The sequence below is a fragment of the Moschus berezovskii genome, chromosome 8 (assembly GCF_049115385.1).
Source record: "Moschus berezovskii isolate FMDL1 chromosome 8, NW_MosBer_1.0, whole genome shotgun sequence".
In the NCBI taxonomy this organism is placed as follows: domain Eukaryota; kingdom Metazoa; phylum Chordata; class Mammalia; order Artiodactyla; family Moschidae; genus Moschus; species Moschus berezovskii.
Window position 1 is genome coordinate 84,782,638 of NC_142467.1, and position 16,867 is coordinate 84,799,504.

Here is a 16,867-nt window from a genome sequence, read left to right on the forward strand (position 1 = left end):
TGAATCACAGCATGCTAGGTCTCACTGTCCATCACCAACTCCCGGAGTTCGCTCAAACTCGTGTCCATTGAGTAGGTGATGCCATCCAGCCATCTCATTCTCTGTCGTCCCCTTCTCCTCCTGCCCCCAATCCCTCCCAGCATCAGAGTCTTTTCCAGTGAGTCCACTCGTCGCATGAGGTGGCCAAAGTATTGGAGTTTCAGCTTTAGCATCAGTTCTTCCAATGAACACCCAGGACTGATCTCCATTAGAATGGACTGGTTGGATCTCCTTGCAGTCCAAGGGATTCTCAAGAGTCTTGTCCAATACCACAGTTCAAAAGCATCAATTCTTCGGCAATCAGCTTTCTTCACAGTCCAACTCTCACATCCATACATGACCACGGGAAAAACCATAGCCTTGACTAGACGGACCTTTGTTGGCAAAGTAATGTCTCTGCTTTTTAATATGCTATCTAGGTTGGTCACAACTTTCCTTCCAAGGAGTAAGTGGCTTTTAAATTCATGGCTGCAATCAGCATCCACAGTGATTTTGGAGCCCCCCAAAATAAAGTCTGACACTCTTTCAACTATTTCCCCATCTATCTCCCATGAATTGATGGGACCAGATGCCATGATCTTGGTTTTCTGAATGTCGAGCTTCAAGTCAACTTTTTCACTCTCCTCTCTCACTTTCATCAAGAGTCTTTTGAGTTCCTCTTCATTTTCTGCCATAAGGGTGGTGTCATCTGCATACTCTGCATAACAGAATAGGAAAAACAAGAGATCTCTTCAAGAAAATTAGAGATACCAAGGGAATATTTCATGCAAAGATGGGCTCGATAAAGGACAGAAATGGTATGGACCTAACAGAAGCAGAAGATATTAAGAAGAGGTGGCAAGAATACACAGAAGAATTGTACAGAAAAGATCTTCACGATCAAGATAATCACGATGGTGTGATCACTCACCTACAGCCAGACATCTTGGAATGTGAAGTCAAGTGGGCCTTAGAAAGCATCACTACGAACAAAGCTAGTGGAGGTGATGGAATTCCAGTTGAGCTATTTCAAATCTTGAAAGATGATGCTGTGAAAGTGTTGCACTCAATATGCCAGCAAATTTGGAAAACTCAGCAGTGGCCACAGGACTAGAAAAGGTCAGTCTTCATTCCAATCCCAAAGAAAGGCAATGCCAAAGAATGCTCAAACTACCACACAATTGCACTCATCTCACACGCTAGTAAAGTCATGCTCAAAATTCTCCAAGCCAGGCTTCAGCAATATGTGAACCGTGAACTCCCAGATGTTCAAGCAGGTTTTAGAAAAGGCAGAGGCGCCAGAGATCAAATTGCCAACATCCGCTGGATCATGGAGAAAGCAAGAGAGTTCCAGAAAAACATCTATTTCTGCTTCATTGACTATGCCAAAGCCTTTGACTGTGTGGATCACAATAAACTGTGGAACATTCTGAAAGAGATGGGAATCCCAGACCACCTGACCTGCCTCTTGAGAAACCTGTATGCAGGTCAGGAAGCAACAGTCAGAACTGTACATGGAACAACAGACTGGTTCCAAATAGGAAAAGGAGTACGGCAAGGCTGTATATTGCTACCTTGCTTATTAAACTTATATGCAGAGTACATCATGAGGAATGCTGGGCTGGAAGAAGCACAAGCTGGAATCAATATTGCTGGGAGAAACATCAATACCCTCAGATATGCAGATGACACCACCCTTATGGCAGAAAGTGAAGAGGAACTCAAAAGCCTCTTGATGAAAGTGAAGGAGGAGAGTGAAAAAGTTGGCTTGAAGCTCAACTTAACCCTTATACAATCAGAAACTCAAAATCACTATGGGGGAGGTGGGGTGTATAAATTACAATTTAAAATGAAATATTTGTGCCAATAAAGGAAAGTTAAGACAAAAAAAACTATTTCTAGGTCAGGTGATAATGACTTCAGGAAAGGGAGATTTTTAGCTTAGTCTTGAAACAAATGTATGCAGGACTCCTTGTTCCCCATTCAGGCAGCTTCTTCAAGTCGTCTTTGGTCATAAACCCCCAGAACTGACTTTCTTTACTTGAGAATGTGAATGAATTCTAAATTGTTTGGGAATAGAGAGATGATGTGAGCCAACAAAGCTAACAGTGAATATTGTACACAAGGCACTGGGGAGTTATGTTCTCTACTCCAACTGATTCTATGGGCCCCTGATGCAACCAGCTCTCTGCAGCCCTTCAGGAGAAGGCTCTTTTAATTCTTCTCTCAGTCACTTCCTTGCAGACCAGGCTAACCTCTTTGATGGTAGAGATGGGATAATTTTGGTGTGAGTCCTACCAAGGGGCTGGGCAGGGAAGAGCTGAGCTGCTATAGCTTTCCAGGTGCTGCTTGAGCACTAAGTGACCGGAAGTTGGGCAAAGCCTGGGTCTGTCTGGGGAGGATTCACGTTACAGGGAGGGGCCTTGATGCTCCCGCTGATTCAGGGGGGCTGGATCCACAGCTTCATTAGTCTAACATGGTACTCTGGCTCAGGGTCCATGTTACAGCAAATCTTTCTCTGATGGTGTCCTGAGAGAAGGAAATCCCTTTGTACTGTTTTAGTGTCTTGCTCAGGGTTAAAGTTTTGGCATTGTAATATATGGCCTCAAGCCGGGGAGCACACCAGATCATCACTTGCTCCATGGTCCATTAGAGGTTCCCTCTGTCTTCTAGTCATTAATTCCCCCATTATGGCTTGTTGTTGTTGCTTTTCAGTTACTAAGTCGTGTCTGCCTCTTTGTGGACCTTATGCTAATTCCCCCATTTTGGAAATTTACATTAAATAAATATTTAATATGTAATGCATTTTAATATTTTATTTTATATATTAAATAATGTATTTAATATTTAATAACATATATTTAATGTAAAATTTGAAAATATATGCATACCTATTATCTAGCTTCCATCAGTTCAGTTCAGTCGCTCAGTCGTGTTTGACTCTTTGCGACCCCATGAATCACAGCACGCCAGGCCTCCCTATCCATCACCAGCTCCCGGAGTTCACTCAAACTCATGTCCATCAAGTCAGTGATGCCCTCTAGCCATTTCATTCTCTGTCGTCCCCTTCTCTTCCCACCCCCAATCCTTCCCAGCATCAGTCTTTTCCAGTGAGTCCACTCATCACATGAGGTGGCCAAAGTATTGGAGTTTCAGCTTTAGCATCAGTCCTTCCAATGAACAGCCAGGACTGATCTCCTTTGGAATGGACTGGTTGGACCTCCTTGCAGTCCAAGGGACTCTCAAGAGTCTTCTCCAGCACCACACTTCAAAAGCATCAATTCTTCAGCGATCAGCTTTCTTCACAGTCCAACTCTCCCATCCATACATGACCACGGGAAAAACCATAGCCTTGACTAGACGGACCTTTGTTGGCAAAGTAATGTCTCTGCTTTTTAATATACTATCTAGGTTGGTCATAACCTAGCTTCCATAATTATAATCAATAAAGCAGTTTATTCAAATGTCACTTAAAATGAGTGACATCTTGTTAGGCTACTGACCCAGGGCAACTTTCTATGTAAATTCACGTAACTATTTAAATATATATATAATAAATACTTATGAATATTATAAATGTTCAAATATTTATATAAATACTTGCTCTATATTTATATAAATAAGTACCCTAGTGGCTTTTCACAGAATAAGGAATGTTTGTCTTAAGGTATTCTCTGCCTTTGTATCACCCAGAATCAGATAGCAATCTTTCTAGTCAAAAGAAACACAAACACGCACTAATATCATCTCTGGCAATACACCTGGTTATGCTTCCGTTCTTGTTTGACTGGTCACATAGCTTTAGCAATCTGTCCATATCCATGGATTTATCTCACATTTAAAACTCCTAACCTTCTCCATCGGAGAAGGCAATGGCAACCCACTCCAGTACTCTTGCCTAGAAAATCCCATGGATAGAGGAGTCTGGTAGGCTGCAGTCCGTGGGGTCGCTAGGGGTTGGACACGACTAAGAGACTTCACTTTCACTTTTCACTTTCACACACTGGAGAAGGAAATGGCAACCCACTCCAGTGTTCTTGCCTGGAGAATCCCAGGGACGGGGGAGTCTGGTGGACTGCCGTCTATGGGGTTGCACAGAGTCGGACACAACTGAAGTGACTTAGCAGCAGTAGCAGCAACAACCTTCTCCATCACGCTGCTCTCCTTCCATCTCTACCCAAGCTGCTTGTAGGACCTGGAACTGAGAAACTGTGCTTCAGCCCATATCAGAGCCCTAGGACTGTACCTAGGACTATACCAAGGCTATTGTTTGCAACAATGCTCACCCTCCCTCTGTGCCCTCTGTCACTTTCTCGTGTTAGTTAAGTCCGTATCTTTCACCCTCACAAGATTGAATGTTGGGTCATGCTGTGTATCGACAAATCACCTAGAATAAAATGCATAGATACAGCAGCTAGCTGTGTCTGAAAAAGCTTGGTTCAAAGACTCACAATCTCTGCTGCCCATGCTCCTACCGCATACTCTCGTAGACAGGCCACCCTTGCAGGCCATATCATAATTGCTTCCTGTTGCCTAGCGTATCAACTAGATACTGTTTAACTTGGTTATGGAGAACTTCTGCCCAAACTCCTGCCTGTCTCATAGTTGGCAATGCTCCTTTCACAGAGGATCTATGATCAACCAACACTAGGCCTCTCCCTCTCCTCATTTAGAGTACATCCCTTCTTCTGGGCCTCAGCATATCCAATTCCCTGTCTCCTTTTCTCAACCAACAGTCTTTCAGCTCCTCCAAACATCACTGCATAAAGAAGAAACCACTTCCCCAAACTCTTATTCTCTGCTCTGGAGGGCTTTGGGCCTCATACATTTCCTTTATTAATAACTTTCATCTCTCTTTAGCGAAGACTTCACCCAGGAAGGACTCACCTTTCTTTCCTGGGCTGTCTGTTCTCCTAACTAGACACAGACCCTTGAAGGCTTATGCTTTTTCATTGCACCAGCTGAACCTAGCGCACAGTTTGCCATCAGGAACACAATAAATGTCACTGATCAATATACAGCAATTAATATTTTGCTTTGTTTTTATGACAGCAACTTCTTCCACAGAAAGAAGATGGACTTCTTGACCTCCAAACTGTTGTTATTGTTGTTTTTAAACATGCAGCATGATAACATATCCCTAGGCATGTTTTCCCTGCGTGTTTCACACCACTTAGACTAATGAAAGAAATTCATCATTTAATGGGATTGTTTCAATTGCGATGAACTAGAAAGTGCTACAGGAAAAAAAAAAATCTATGGCTATAGACTGCTTCTTGAAATAAAAATATCTGCCCTTTCTTTATGATGGAAAAAGAAAAGAAAAGTACTTTGTGCTGGCAAGGGGCAAGTTCAGGCATATAATGGATCCTTTTGTCAGCTGTCATTTGTTTCTACCAAGTGCTACATACCCTTTACTGGAGATGAATACCGCTCATGTCTACAGACAGACCCGGGGTGGCTTGGGGTGGATTGTAGGCATTTCAAAGTCATTCTCCTACATCTCTGCCTGTGTTTTTCAAGTGCCTATTTTCAATTTGCAGTTGTGCTGGGAAAACGTTTTGATTCTTGATTTAAAATGTGCACTCCCAGAAGGTTCCAAGAGGTTTTCAGGCAGAGAGATAAAGCCTGTCTCTTTATGCTCCTATGCAGCATGTGCTCTCTGGCAATAATACATACCCCACACTGTGCTCAAATCCCTGGTTATGAAAGTCAGTCCAATTCCTATTTGGTGGATCTTTTGACATGCAAGTACTGTTCCCTGAGGAAGCAAGCCTCTTGCAGCACAGTCTCTCTCATCCTTTCTTTGTTTCCCAGACTCTACATGCTTCTTAGGAAAACTGTAGTGTGAAAGACACAGGAGAAACTGAAACTGTAATGAAAAAGTCAGCTGTAAACAGCATACCTGACACAACTGACTACAGCTAATAAACCTTGTTTTATGAGGATAATAAGGTCCAGGTTCAGTGCTCTGACTAGGGCTGCAACAAACATTCAGGCACCAACCAGACGAGTCTCAAATTAGTCCCGAGGCCAACTAAGGACCCACAAACTCTCTTTCCCAGGTGATATAATCTGCAAATAAATCACGTCCAAGAAAGCTGAGTGAAAGTTTAAATACATTATGAGTTAAGATTTTTAAGCCAAGAACATACAATCAGACTCTGTCTGTAGCCAGAGGGGTTTGATCTCACCTCAGAAACAGCCTTCCATGTAACAAAATACTAAAGAGGCTTCCAAAAATTTCACCACTGGAGCCAAAATGTATCTTTCATCGCATTAGCAAAGTGCTCCAAACTCCTTGAAGAGGAGATTCTATATTTATTCAAAACGTTGTCATCTAGATGCTGGTATTTACTGGATTTTATTTCATAACATTTTTTTTCCCAATCAAACTAGCTGAATTGAATTTCAAAACTGAGCTTTCTTTTTGGTGGTAGTTGTGGGGAATGGGGAGGTTGAAGAGCATCAAATCAAAATCTAATGAAGTTTCTAATGATCAAATAAATACTCACTTGACATTTATTGCCGTGCTTGGCAATCTGCAGAAATGGAATAGAGCAGAGATGCCGAAAGCCCCATTTCCCATAGATTTACATTATGCTACCAAACAGAATCAAGCTGACATAAGCTCTTTAAGACCCACTAAAGCAGCAGATTTTACACAACTTGTTTAGGTTTTTTTTCCTTCTCCATGATCCCACATTCCCTGAGTAACTCTTTCTATCCATTTTAGATTCCTTATTCTTTTGAGAGGCCTACTGGAGGCTTCTCTTCATGTCATTTCAGGCTATAACCCTGCAGTTTGAGTTTATCTTAGCTGTAAAATGCAACAGTAATTTATATGCTCCCTTACTCCAGCCTCCTCCGAGGCACTGGCTGCCAGCTGTCTACCCAGCAGTTTAAAGAAAGAGCTGTAATGAGCGAGAGTGCGGCGGGGGAGGGGGCGGCGACACATCAGAGTGCTTTATTCCTGCTTCCTTAGTGAGCTCTAGAGCCACATAAATGGCATTTTCTGGCGCTGACTGACAGCGCCATAACCTCCTTCCTCCCTCCCGCGCCCTCTCCCGCTCCCGCTTCACACCAGCCTTGTGGGGACAGGTTTTCTTGTTTCTCCCTTTCATTTCTGAGGCAAGGAGAACAGAGTAAAAAGATGAGAGGAAGCCGGGGGCAGCTGTGATGTGGTGTGGGATGTGAGTTTCCAGTGCACACCTTGCCCCTCTGTATCAAGAATATGTTCTTGAAGCTGCTGCAAGACAAAGATTCCAGTAGCTTAATGCACTCCACACTGCTAGATTTTAGCTGGACTATTGTGGGTATATTTTTTGATGTGATTCAATTGAGGTTTCTTTTCTTTGTAAAAATGTTTCAGCAGTAGGCTTATTTGCCACATTTTTTTAAAAATAGGGCACAGTCACTTTTGTCTCAAATCTAAAATCTATCCCCTTGGCACATTATTTCTTCACTTTGGGGGGATAAAATATATCCCCTTTTACGCACAGTACAAGTTCAGAGAGTACGATTCAGCACAAAGCAGTCACAAAGCATTTTCTCCTTACACTGCTAAAAATCATATGGTTCTTTTTGCCAGTTCATTGAAAAAAGTCCCATTGGACAAAAGGGAATTATATGTATATATGTCGCTGTGCAGGATATAAAGACATGCCCTGTTAAGGGATCTAATTCCTTTCTCATGATATTTCTGAATGTGTTGACTATTAACATCTCCAAAGAAGACCTTATCAGTTGAGGATTCATCTCTCCCACATCTCCCTTTAGCTTTGTGTAATCTCAGTTTCTTTCCCAAACTGATATATCTCAGCAGACTTTGGCAAAGCAAAAGCAATGAGCTGTGTTGAACAAGGCTGAGCTCCAGATCAGTGGAATGCTGTCTGAAGGAAGGTGGAGTGGTAGTTAACTCTTGCAGGTACTGGTCCTTGATTCAGACACAACAGAAAGGTCTCTTCGTATTATCTGCTTACCTTAGTAGAGTCCATTGGCCACAACTGTACTTTCAACTGAGAAATGATTCCCCATTCTGACAAAGACGTGACGTATCTTTTTTGTGTGTGTGGTGCCCAATAATTTTTCTTCTATAGCTGAAAAATATAGGAAAGATTCTCATATTTAGGAAATGTAAATTTACCTGAGGTTTCACAGTACATAGGGGAATAAAAACTTCTCTCTGATTAACATGATAGCTTTGTAATGCTTCATTATAAGTATAATTTGGGGGGGAATTAACAGAGGGAAAATAGGAAAAAACTAATAGAGGTAATTTTTCTATCAATCCTTCTATGCTTTCAGAAAAGATAAGTTAGTCTCTCCAACCTTTCTTCTAATTTCCCTTCCAAATGGTACTAGATTTAGGAAGAAGAAAAGGAGATCAGAAAGGCTTGTGCATTTCTGGTGTTTTAAAAATGCACAACACATAGCTGTTTTACTTTTGAGGAGTCACCGTACAAATGTACTTCAGTGGTTCTAACACCTTTGAAGGGTAAGGAAACAAAATTTGCCACCACAAAATGTCTCTTTGGCATGTGGTTTATTTTAAGCTGAAAAGAGTCAAGACTCAAAAGACTCAAAAAAACTTCAACCTTTCTTTAACTACCTGAAGAATTTAGATAGAGGGACTGTCTCCAGAATGGACTAATCACCAGAGGTATCTGCAAAGAACATGAGCTAGATGTAGTGGGGGGAAACTACACAGTGCCTGGAGATAAGAGTTCAGTGTGCGTCCTATTGTTTCTGCATGACCCACCAAACATTTATTTACCAAACATTTGATTTTCTGTCTCCATGTCAACTGCCTTCCCCCCAGCCCCATAAGTTCCAACCATTATCCCCAATATCCTTTTCTGCTTTTAGCTGAAGACAGTGTTTAAAGATGTCTTTGGCCATTCTGGTGAGCTACTCAGCTTCTCTAGGTCTCTTCCACGTATATGTGTGCTCAACTTTGATTTGTTCCTGTTAATCTGTCTAACGTCAATTTAATTCTTAAACTACTCAGAAGAACCTAGAAGGGTAGAAAAAACATGTGTTCCTTCCCAACAGAAGAACGGAGGTTCCAGAAGTTCTCTAAGAAATAAAGACACACTTTGGAAAATCCAGAGATAAACCTTATCCTACTTAATATAAGCCTGAAATAGGAGCAGCTTTCCAGACCCAAAGCAATATGAAACACAGTTGACCCTTGAATAATGAGAGTTTTAACTATGCGGGTCCACTTGTAGGCAGACATTTTTCAATAGTAAATACTATAGTACACATGGTTCATGGTTGGATGAACCCAAGGATGTGGAGGAGGTGCAGATACAGAGGACTAACTATACACTATACGCGATAGATTAACCCCTGAGTTATTCAAGGGTCAACCATACAGTGACTAGAAAAAGCATATGGCAAAGAACAGGCAGACTTGCCAGATCTACCACCTTTTGGAAAATTCTGAGCATAAGCCATAAATCATGGAGCAATTACTCTTCCCATTGGTTTTGGTGTTGGTGGAGGTTTGGGAAAGAGGATAACAGTGATAAGTAATCATCTTTCTTTTGAATGAAGGAAGCAGATGGATCAATGAAATCTATGTACATGATGATATATTGCAAGGAACGTTTTAAAAATACAATGTTTTAAAACATGGAGTAGATTGTTGATCCTTTTAAGTCAGCATTTGCTTTTCAATGATATTCAAACAGAGCTGATTTACTTTAAAGAAATTATCTTTATGCTGAATTGATTGTGCCTTTCAGTATGTAAAAAAGTTTAATTCACTTTTATATTATAGACTTTGATACACTATGCTGCTGCTGCTGCTAAGTCACTTCAGTCGTGTCCGACTCTGTGTGACCCCATAGACGGAAGCCCACCAGGCTCCCCCTTCCCTGGGATTCTCCAGGCAAGAACACTGGAACGGGTTGCCGTTTCCTTCTTCAATGTGTGAAAGTGAAAAGTGAAAGTGAAGTCCCTCAGTCGTGTCCGACTCTTAGCGACCCCATGGACTGCAGCCTACCAGGCTCCTCCATCCATGGGATTTTCTAGGCAAGAGTACTGGAGTGCCTTGCCATTGCCTTCTCTGTTGATACACTATAAATTCTCCCAATTAAACAAAGCTACAACAAATAAAAAATAGTCAACCACATCCAAAGGTAGAGATTAGCACAATCACTGCTTTCTAGAAGAAGACTTGTGATAATAGCAGAAGTTAAAAAAAAAAAAAAAAACAGGAAAAATGATACAGGGTAGAAATGATTTTAAAAGATGTCAGGTGTAGATTCCGCTGCAGAGTGGCTAGCAGAATGTAAGACTTTAACATCGCTGAGGCATGTTCTCCCTGGGTCCCTAGAGAAACTGAATAAATGAATCAAAGTAAGTGGCATCAACCCTAGAAAATAATACATAAAGAATAATGGCATAGAGTCTGGGCAATCATAAAGATGACTAGTTTATGTATCTTTTATTTTTTTTTAAGTTAACATTCTTTGCACTAACTGTGAATCAAGGCTTCTTGTGTTTATAAAGCAATATGTAACAGGGTATGAGCAAATACCTTGCCTTCCCAATCAGAAATCCCCCTTTAGATTAACAAGTCACTTTTAGCACATTCTCACTATATTTAGTAGTGAATTACCATTGCAATTTCTGGCATAGTAAATGCTAGCATCTAGACCCCAAGTTTCACATCACAGGGGTTGTTATCACCCTTTTCTAAATTACTAAGTACTAATTTGACCTGATGATGTGACATTCATTACAAGCTCCTTTAAAAAAAAAATCTACATTTTAAAGTTTTCTTAACCTAAATACATATGCTCAGAATATTTACACATACACACACACACAGAGTCTAAATTTGACTGAAAGTATTCTTCTTTAAGATGGAAATTTCATTTTGCACCTGAGTTTCATTTTGCACCTAACTGAACAGCCACATGGAGCAAAAGTTTCTCCTCCACACAGAAATGTAGCAGGTAATAAAGCTGCCTTTGTAGTAAACCGAAAACTCACTATGTAAAAAAGCACTAATTTGGCAACTATGTTAAATACACATTTATATAAAATAGTTCCGGCCCTAGCAGAGCTTATAACTAGTGAGAAGGGGAAAAAGAAATCTTACAAAATTTGGAAAATTGCCAGCAACAGTCAGCAGTAAGTGCCATGTGAGTGGTATAAAGAATAAGAGCTCTCAAACTTCAGAGGAGGGAAGCATTGTTCGGTATTTGGGGGTGGCCCTGGAAGCATAGTTAACTGAAAGTTATGGGTCCAAACTTGGGAAAAAAGAGGTCTATATATATAAGAAAAGTCAGAAAGAAATGCTAAGCAGGAGACAGAGGTATGAGAACAGAGAATGCTATAGAAAAAAACAGGAACATGAAAATGGAGGAAAAAATACTTGAAATGAAGGAGTGAAAAACTGTTTATAAAGATACTACAAGTACCAAGCACTGTCTTATTGAATGAACATATAAAAGTGATACTGTCTTTGACATCTAAAGATGTTTAAAAACTAACCACCATCCAAAGACCAACCCTATCGGGCAACCTGATGTAGTGGTCCTAGGTCCACCCTGGCTCTGTATAAAATAGAACTGTGGCTTCAACTTTGTGTGTCTCACAAAACAATAAATACACATCCACACACATTCAGTTCAGTTCAGTTCAGTCGCTCAGTCGTGTCCGACTCTCCGTGACCCCATGAACCACAGCACGCCAGGCTTCCCTGTCCATCACCAACTCCCGGAGTTCACTCAAACTCATGTCCACAGAGTCAGTGATGCCATCTAGCCATCTCATTCTCTGTTGTCCCCTTCTCCTCCCGTCCCCAACCTTTCCCAGCATCAGAGTCTTTTCCAGTGAGTCAACTCGTCGCATGAGGTGGCCAAAGTATTGCAGTTTCAGCTTTAGCATCAGTCTTTCCAATGAGCACCCAGGATCGATCTCCTTTAGAATGGACTGGTTGGATCTCCTTGCAGTCCAAGGGATTCTCAAGAGTCTTCTCCAGCACCACAGTTCAAAAGCATCAATTCTTCGGCAATCAGCTTTCTTCACAGTCCAACTCCCACATACATTAGATGGATCAAAAAATTCAACATAAATTCACTGAAGGTTTACTTCAATGTCCCAGGCACGATGCTACTTTACAGAATTGAGAATATGCCCAGTGATTAGAACAAGGAGGCAGACTGGAATAGTGGCTAAGAGGATAAGCTTTAAAAACTTTTATCCTGGGTTCCAGCTCTTTGAGTTAGTTTGCAAAACATGGACAATTTAACCTCCCTCAACCTCAGTTTCCTCATCATTAACCCTGCTTCCTGGAGTACTTGTGAGAAGTCTACCATAAGGTTCATGAAAAGCATATGTAAGTGCTCAAAAAATGTTATCTGTTTTTAAGAATGGACCATGCATGCAGTCAGCTGCAGGGAGAAGGAGCAGTGTTCATGAGGCTGCTAATCAGACTGAATTAGCAATAGCCCAATTTTGTTCTAGGGGCTTCCCAGGTGGCTTAGTGGTAAAGAATCTGCCTGCCAACGCAGGAAGCCCAGGAGATACAGGTTCAATTCCTGGGTCAGGAAAAACCCCTGGAGAAGGAAATGGCAACCTGCCCCAGTATTCTTGCCTGGGAAATCCATGAACAGAGGAGCCTGGCAAGCTATAGTCCATGGTGTTGCAAAGAGTCAGCTGCAACTAAGCACATATGCAATTTTGTTTTAACCAAGTCTTAAGATTTGCTAACATTCTATCTGAAGTACCTTCTTCAAAGATATCCCTCTTTGCCCCGTGTGTTAAATCATTATTCAATGAAAAAGTGAAAGTGCTAGTCACTCAGTTGACTTCTTGTAACCCCATGGACTACAGCCCATCAGCACTCCTCTATCCATGGAATTCTTCAGGCAAGAATACTGGAGTAGGTAGCCATCCCCTTCTCCAGGGGATCTTCCTGACTCAGGGATCAGGTGAGCGTATTCAACTAAAGCGTCATCGGTGGATTTTGTGAAGGTAATAAAATGCCACAGCGATCTTGCTGTTAAGTTACAGTCTCCTTAAAAGAAAAAGAATGCCCATGAACCTGAACTCACTCTTTGCAACCCATACCTTCCTTTCTTCTCTCCCTTATGGGTTAGGCAGGCTGACTGCCAACTTGCTTTCCTCTTTGAAATGAGTAGAGTGTGGGGAAGTAGAGAAAGTAACAAGAATAACTCATATGTTGTGAGAGTGTATTGTGTGCCAGGCCCTATTCTGAGTACTTAGATGAATGAATACATGATGGACATATTATTTCAGTAGAATATTTATTTGGATAGACTGTAATTCTAATAAGTTGCTATATGTCACTCAAAAAAACCACATTAACCCCAGCTAATAACGGCATAGAAAAAATGTGGCTATGGGCAGAAAGGGCAGGGAAAGAAAATGAAAAGTAGAATCTACCTGTTTTATTGGGCTTCTCAAGTGGTGCTAGTGGTAAAGAACCTGCCTGCCAATGCAGGAGACACGAGAGACGCAGGTTCGATCCCTGAGTTAGGAGGATCCCCTGGAGGAGGACTTGGCAACCTACTCTAGTAATCTTGCCTGGAGAATCCCATGGACAGAGGAGTCTGGCAGGCTACAGTTCATAGGGTTGCAAAGAGTCAAACATGACAAGCAACCTAACACACATGTACCTGTTTTATGAAGTGATTTTGTTTCTCTTTAATTTTTATTTGTGGTGGGGAAAAATAAGACTGTCATATACATCCTCATTTTGAGACAAACAAGCTGTATAACAATCTCGGCCAGGAGTTTACATACAACAAATGGCACGAACATATAAACTGATAGACATTCCCACAGTCCTAGCTTTAACACTTGGGCATTCGCCACATTGTCAGATATAATGAACTATAAATTAAACAACAGAGAGGAGGGACATTTTGAAGCAACTGTGACATCTTTGAGGTTTATGTGTTTGATGTGCTATGTAATGTTTACCTTCCTTAACAAATAACCAGAAATAAAAGTAAACTTCATCCAGTAACTGCATGACTACTGTTCAAAACTGAATGCTTTGAAATTGAGGGATATTTTGCAAAATGAAAATAAACACATAATGAAAATATTCTGTTGTGTTGGTAACTATCTGGTTTTGAGGAAGTTTTCTGGATGACCCTCATAATATTGCTTAGAAATACTGTAGTATGTTGAACATTTGGAATTACTCTCTTTTTTAAAAAAATTATAAATTTAGACTCAGAAGCCATACTGATTATACAAATATTGTCCAAAATTGCAGGGTACAATTTTCTACTTCTTGAACCAGGATTCATGAAATCATCTGAAATATTTCTGGACCTCAAATAAGAAAACAATCATATAAGAAAATAAGAGTAAATAAACAGGATATATATAAAGATATATTATAAACTTGTAAAAGTAGTTCTTTTTAACAGTATGGAAAGTTTTTAAAAGAAGGGCCAATCTGTTTGGCAAAATAAGATTTGGTCCACACCAACACCCTAAATTACAGAAGCCTGTTTTGCAAGAACTGTGGGACTCAGAGGGTAATTCTAATTCAATGCTTACCTCATTGTAGAATGGCTTTTGGAAAATACACTCATTGAATGATTTAAGTCTCACAGGCCCCAACACATTCTGTGTTTAACCTGTTACTTCTGGCCACAAAGAAACGTGGTGTCCATCCTCAGCTGGGAATTTTCATACTTGGCCAAACTTTAGAACTCAGGGGCCAAACCAGAGATAAATCAATAAAAATCTGTACACTAGAATTTCCTTGTTAAAGGAAAAAGAAAATGGAGACAAGTGAAGTTTGGGATTTTTTTTTTTTCCTTACAATTATCTTTTGTTTTTTTTCTAAACTATCCTTCCTTCTCTTCTTTCCCCTTTTCCCCCAAGTTTCTGTGTTTAACAGGTTCCGTTCCGTCGCTCAGTTGTGTCCGACTCTATGCGACCCTGTGGGCTGTAGCCTACCAGGCTTCTCCGTCCATGGGATTCTCCAGGCAAGAATACTGGAGTGGGTTACCGTTTCCTTCTCCAGGTGATCTTCCCGACCCAGGGATCGAACCCGGGTCTCCCGCATTGGAGGCAGACGCTTTAACCTCTGAGCCACCAAAGTCTCTTCAATTTCATTAATTTCTGTTTCATCATATTCTTCAAATTCTCCTTTGAATCCTCTCCCTTTCTATATTCCCAAATTCATTTGGGGGCCTAATGGATATAGGTAAGTATGTGTACATTTATATGTATATGCACAGATTTGTAATTAAGATAACTTCAAATGCCTAAAGTGGTGGGTAATCAGGGATAGGGAGGTCATGGTTATAGAGTTTATGAGGCATAGTCTATTGATGAAAGACTCAGAGGATTTGGTTGGCCTTAAGTAATCTGGGGCTTCCCAGGGACAAAGGAGCCTGGAAGGCTATGGTCCATAGGGTCATAAAGAGTCAGACATGACTGAAGCAACTTAGCATGCACGCACGCACACACACACACACACACACACACACACACACACACACACACACACACGTAATCCGGGGGCTAATTTCAAAGTCAGAATCTGACCCCAAGCCACTTGACTCCAAGGACCTGTCTGCTAAGTGATGCTACAGTCTTTTCAAAAATAGCCGAAGAAGCATTAGCAGAAAGTTCAAGATTAGTTTTCAATGCTATACTTCTTCCAACACCAACTCACATGTAGCATGAATGTCTAAAGATAAATGAGTTTATGAAGTTTGATGCTCAAAAGAAAAACAAAGAAAGGAAATTAATATTTCAGAAAGGAGTCAGATATGTTACCCAGACTCTTAGCCTTAGGTTGAAGAAGTGAAGTCAGGCAACACAGAGGAACCACTTAGTTTAGAATTCCTCTGAATTCCTTTAGTCCCTAAGGCCAGTTAAAGGGAAATGATCTGACGGTTCTGCATCTGCTAGTGTTCGAAGGCAAATGGGAAGCATTGCACCAGTTCCCCTTCAAGAAATATATAGTGCACACGGCTATTGTGAAAGTAAACACTGCAAATTGCAACCAACCCAGTCTGACTAATAAATGTGGAAACACCTCCAACATATGGGAAATTGATGCTTGAACAGACACAGAAGGAGTTGCCAAAAATGTGCAAAAGAGAAAAAACAGAAATAATTTATTGCAAAGATGTGTGTGTGCTAGTTCCCATATTATCCTCAATATTTAGTCTGTTATAGAGGGTTATATTCACAATGAAATGCTCTTGAGAACTTGCCTACCCTTCTTCCCACTGCAGTTCTCTAAACAGTCTTCCCAGGAAGTCTATGGGATGACATAATAGAAGTCTGATTAGCTAGGGAAACTTTATAGGCATTTAAACCAACATTACTGGCATGTAGCATTGGAAGACTCCCATATGGACTTCTAATGGACTGTGATTAAAAATAAAATTTGTATTTATCAAAGGGTGCTATTCATAACAAAAAGAGGTAAAGTAAGGCCAAGCTACTTGCACTTACCCTGCTAGATTAAGTCATAAATTACTGCAAAATGGATATTTACCCCTTTCCAGCATGCCCATTTTAATGATGCTTGCTCTTGACCTTTGTGAACTAGAAAGACAGGCCCCCAAGAGGGGAACATAAGTGTGTAGGCGGCAGTGGTATTTATTTTGGTCCAGCAGGATTTCTAGGATCCAAAGTTTGAATGGGAATATTCTTTCTGAGCCAAATGTGTTCCAAACCAGAAATTTCTCAGACTCGACTCAAGCCTAACTTCAAACTTGAGTTCGCCAGAGGAGTTAGAAAGAACCAGGAAGAGGGAGAGGAGAAAGAGTGAGTGTGTGAGAGACAGACCTCCTTTAAGAAAGATTTAACTAAGAGTGAAGAT